Here is a 5334-nt window from a genome sequence, read left to right as displayed (position 1 = left end):
AGTCGGACACGACTGAGCGACTTCACTTCACTTTACCTAATATTTATTAAAGCAGTGCAGAGATTCGGAAGCTGGGGTGCCCGTCAGAATCACCTAGAGAATTGTGAAAATACATATGCCTTGATCCCAACCTAAGTCAGATTTCAGGACTTGGGATGAGATCAAAATAAGTATGGGGCTTCCTTGGTAGCTCAGATGGTAAAGAATATGCCTGCAATGCAGGATACCTGGGTTCAATCCTTGGGTTAGGAAGATTCCCCTGGAGAAGGGAATGGCTACTCACTCCAGTATTCTTGTCTGGAGACTCCCAGGGATAGAGGAGTCTGGCGGGACTACAGTCCACCAGGTTACAAACAGTCAGACACGACTGAGCAAAAAAAGATAATAATAATAATTTTAAGGAGATTTTAGCATTCATTTCATTATTGAGTACTCACAATAAGCCATGTAATCCTATTACCCAATATAAAATGTATAATTATAATTGTATGATACTTCTATCTACTTGAAGCCTATAGTTATGGTAAAATGTAACAGATGAACCATTAAAGGAAATTATAACTGATCATAACACCATCTTGCATTGTGTTGCAATGTTTATTTTTGCAGAGCCCTTTCGGCTTCCCTGGTGGCTTAGCTGGAAAAGAATCTGCCTGCAATGCAGGAGACCTGGATTTGACCCCTGGGTGGGAAAGATCCCCTGGAGAAGGGATAGGCTACTCACTCCAGTATTCAGGCCTGGAGAATTCCATGGACTGTATAGTCCGTGGGGTTGAAAAGAGTCGGACACGACTGAGCGACTTTCACTTTCACTTTACAACCATCATCCTGATTTGTTCCTACAACAAGCGGTGTGAAGAGTCCTTGGGCTGCTCCTTGGAAAAGAGACAATGGAGGGAGAAGGTACTGACGCGGAGTCTCATGGGAACAGATCCAGGTAATTTGTGCCACACTTGAACATGGGCATCTAGACATACCTCTGGCATTTGGCCCAGTAACTACTTCTCTGTGCTAAACTCTTTTCCTCTTTTACGGGAAAATTGCAGCTGTTACAGTCAACTGCCTTTTTTGGCATTATGTTCTATAATTTAAAAATATTTCCCAACCCCCCACACCTGTAGTCCGAGGCAGTCTCCTCCTGGCACCTAATGTCTTTTGAAATCTGTTCCCTTAGGATTCTACCCACAGGCGTGGCTCATCCAGTTCTGCCAGAAGGAAACCAGCTTGCCCCGGTAACCTGCATCTTCATGAGAATGTCCAGAACTCATCTGGGGTAAAGCTTTGCCTATTTAGTTGATGTTAGTCCTTGTTCTCTTAATAAGATTTAGACGCATCCACAGGCCCATCTCTTCTCCTGTTAGCTGCCTGGCTGGCACAGATACTCTTATCACAGTGCTTGCATATTGTTGAAAATGTTCCCATAGAGTAGAAATGAAATTTGACTATAATTTATAGATTTGGGGACGAATATTTTTGGATTCAATATATCCATTTCCCATGACTATTTCTAGGAGAAGAAAAAGCAATAGAGACTTTGAACAATGGATATAAAACCAGAATAGCAAGGGAATGATCACCTTTTCATTTTTTCTTTATTAAATTTAAAATGCAATTTTGCTTCCATTCCCATTAAAAAGGCATGGCACTTAGTTGGTATTATTTTACATACATACAGCAAAACAATCAATGATACATGATTATTTGATTCTTCTTTGTATAAGTGGTGAAAATTTAATAATTCTGCTTTTAAGAGGAAATGCAAACTCTTCCCTGGTGGCTAAGGTGGTAAAGCATCTGCTTACAATTCGGGAGACCCAGGTTCAATCCCTGGTTTGGGAAGATCTCCTGGAGAAGGCAGTGGCAACCCACTCCAGTACTCTTGCCTGGAAAATCCCATGGACGGAGGAACCTGGTAGGCTATAGTCCATGGGGTCACAAAGAGTTGGACACAACTGAGTGACTTCACTTTCTTTCTTTCTTTAAGAGGAAAGGTTGGTGTTTCTCCATAGAAACAATTAAGTTTCAGCAGTAGAGACTTAAGCACACAGCTGCACACAGAGTAAACAGCAATACTGCCCGCCGGCCCCGTCTGATCCCTGATGAGACTGGCTGATCCTCCCTCCAAAGGTCTACAACCTTTTCTCCATCTCAGACGTGGTCTCCCTGGACACCACGCACACGCCTAACCACGCCCAGGTCTCCTTTCGTCCGCTCTCGTTGAATCCTCAGACCATCCATTGTTTATATAGCAGCCAAAATGATTCTTTAGCCTTTAAGTACAAACTGTTTTCCCATTGTCCTTGGGATATATCCAAACCTCTTTCCTTTTCGCTCACTGTGGACTGTCTACACTGGCTTTGGCATCTTTGACCTGAAATACTGACTCACAGCTCATGACCCAAATGGTCCTCGGGTCTCTGCTCAAATGTCACTTCCCTCTGAGAGGTCTTGTCTGGTAATTCCCTTCTCCAGGGGATCTTCCCGACCCAGGGATTGAACCCGGGTCTCCCTCATTGCATGCGGATTCTTTGCCATCTGAGCCACCAGGGAAGCCCCTAGTCTGGCCACACTGCTCTTTTCTTCCTGAGCCCTTTTCACCACGTATTACCATATTTTCAAACATCTGCTTGCTCATTTATCGCAGCTCCGTGAGGGCTGGGAATCTCTCTGATTTTGTCCATTTCTTTGTCTAGAGCAGTGGATGAATGAATATCAAAATGTCTCGGGTAAGTGTGGAACTTGAGCAACAGGGATGAATCAAAATCACACGACATGTCCCAAAAACTAGCTCCAGTTATCCCAATGTGATTTCCCCACAGGCTTATTGTCAATTTTCACCCCTGTGTTCAAGGTCGTCTCTCCTCTCCTTCCCTCCCGCATGGCTTTGTTCCTCAGCTCTCCCAATCTTAGAGCAAAGACATTGCAAATGATGCCACCAATAGTAATCTCTGCCTTTATTGTTTGCAGTAGAGCATTTATTTTTTTATTTTAAAAAATATTTATAATTAAAAAAAATTAAGATATGCTATGTGTTACTGACCTCTTCAGTTACAGAGTAAGTGTTATAAGACACGGTTTTTGCTTTTCCCTGGCACTGAGCTCTGGGTAAGATTGCAAATATATCTATGTACCTATAGATATAATATGGGCTTCCCAGGTGGCTCACTGGTAAAGAATCTGCCTGCAATGCAGAAGCTGAGGATTTGATCCCTGGGTTGGGATGATCCCCTGGAGCAGGAAATGGCAACCCACTCCAGTATTCTTGCCTGGAGAATCTCACGGACAGAGGAGCCTGGTGGGCTACAGTCCATGGGGTCGAAAACATTCGGACATGACTAAGTGGCTGAGGACCATAGATATAATATATATTTGAGTAGGTGCATATGTTTTTTATGCATATATTTCTTTCCTCCCTTAATTTCTCTTATTACTTTTGAATGAGGAGGATCCAAGCTCATTTTTGCACAAAATATATATCTTTAACAAGTTGATTTTTTTTAACAAGTTGATTTCTTTTAACAGACTGTAACCATCTGTCACTCAGTAAGTCTAAAAATCAGATATATTGAAGCTAACATTTTTTAGAAGAAAATGTAGTCATTTCTTGTAAGACCTTTACACCCCCAGAGGGATTTACAGGGATTTTGCTTCGAAGCAACACTGACCTCCGGTGGCCACAGAGTCTTATTAAACAGCTTTGCTTTTCTTTCTTTGGTTTTCTTTTTTTTCAGTTAAGTTTACCTTTTTTAAAAACCAAACTTTCCTTCTAATAATTTCTCTATCATGGTAATTTTTATTTTCAATCCACAAAATTTAACATAACTGTGTTGATGTGGTCAATCTATCTCCTGAATCTTCACACCAGCTGTCAGGGTAATTGGTATTTTCATCCCTATTGTATGGATGTCCCTTGGACTGCAAGGAGATCCAACCAGTCCATCCTAAAGAATATCAGTTCTGGGTTCATTGGAAGGACTGATGCTGATGTTGAAACTGCAATATTTTGGCCACCTGATGCAAAGTTCATTGGAAGGACTGATGCTGATGTTGAAACTGCAATATTTTGGCCACCTGATGCAAAGAACTGACTCATTTGAAAAGACCCTCATGCTGGGAAAGATTGAAGGCAGGAGGAGAAGAGGGTGACAGAGGATGAGATGGTTGGATGGCATCAGGGACTCGATGAACATGAGTTTGAGCAAGCTCCGAGAGTCAGTGAAAGGCAGGGAAGCCTGGTGTGCTGCAGTCCACGAAGTCCCAAAGAGTCGTACATGACTGAGCACACACGCCCACATAGGTACCCAGAGTTAAGATGTGAACATATCTTTTCGGAGGACATGATTCAACCCACTCCAGGGTCTGTCTCACTACACAACCCCCGTTTTTCCTAAGTCATGTTGCCTTGTGTCCATCGCTTTAGTATTTGATGACATGCTCTCCAGACTTGCAGCTGGATGTTCCTCAAGGCTTGTTGTTCCGTCACTCAGTCGTGTCTGTCTCTTTGTGACCCCGTGGACTGCAGCACGCCAGGCTCCCCTGTCCTTCACTATCTCCAGGAGCTTGTTCAAACTCATGTTCATCGAGTCGGTGATGCCATCCAACCATCTCATCCTCTGCCATCCCCTTCTCCTCCTGCCCTCAATCTTTTTCAGCATCAGGGTCTTTTCCAATGAGTCGGCTATTCTCGTCAGGTGGCCAAAGCATTGGAGCTTCAGCTTCAGCATCAGTCCTTCCAATGAATATTCAAGAATCAATCAATCAGTATTCAACTGAGTTCCTTTAGGACTGATTGGTTTGATCTCCCTGCTGTCTTGTCCATCATAGTTCACAGCAGCAGTGGAAAAAAGCCCCCAAACTGAAGCAGCTGAAATAGCTAAATTGCAATTGATTTGGGGATAGTAGGTTAAGGCTAACAAGATTGAAGAAAACAACTTTTGTGGCCCATTTTGAAAGTAATTCTTGAAAAATAATCAAATCAAGGCATCACAAGTCTTATCAACCAAGTAAATGCTTTTATTAAAAAGATAAAACCTTAGCCCAGTGAGAGGAGCTTCGTGTTTGTACTGTCACTTCTGGGAAAGCTTTTAAGCTAAATCATCATGAGGTTTATAGCTTCGAGTCCTCGTTTCAGCAAATTCTTTGGCAACTTCACTTCAGGGCAAGTTAGAAATAGTGGAATTAATTCTGAGCACAACAAAGCCAGACTCAGATGTTCAGGATTCGATTTGCATTTAAAACCTTCAGTTTCTGTTTGTTTGCTTTATTTTATTTTATTTTTTTTTACTTAGCCCTTGAGAATGTGACGGAGGACAGCTCTTTGAACCCAAATGATGT

At 42.4% G+C, this 5334-nt stretch overlaps 1 long non-coding RNA gene across 1 annotated transcript; it reads left to right on the top strand.

Annotated features, from left to right (window-relative positions):
• The first annotated feature begins 745 nt into the window (after positions 1 to 745).
• Positions 746 to 1612, top strand: LOC113882948. Its single transcript, XR_003508496.1, has 2 exons — positions 746 to 937; positions 1175 to 1612. It is a non-coding gene; the product is annotated as an uncharacterized LOC113882948 (long non-coding RNA).
• The last annotated feature ends 3722 nt before the right edge of the window (positions 1613 to 5334 follow it).

The sequence above is a fragment of the Bos indicus x Bos taurus genome, chromosome 24 (genome assembly GCF_003369695.1).
Source record: "Bos indicus x Bos taurus breed Angus x Brahman F1 hybrid chromosome 24, Bos_hybrid_MaternalHap_v2.0, whole genome shotgun sequence".
Taxonomy (NCBI): Eukaryota; Metazoa; Chordata; class Mammalia; order Artiodactyla; family Bovidae; genus Bos; species Bos indicus x Bos taurus.
This window is presented reverse-complemented; position numbering and strand designations above follow the sequence as displayed.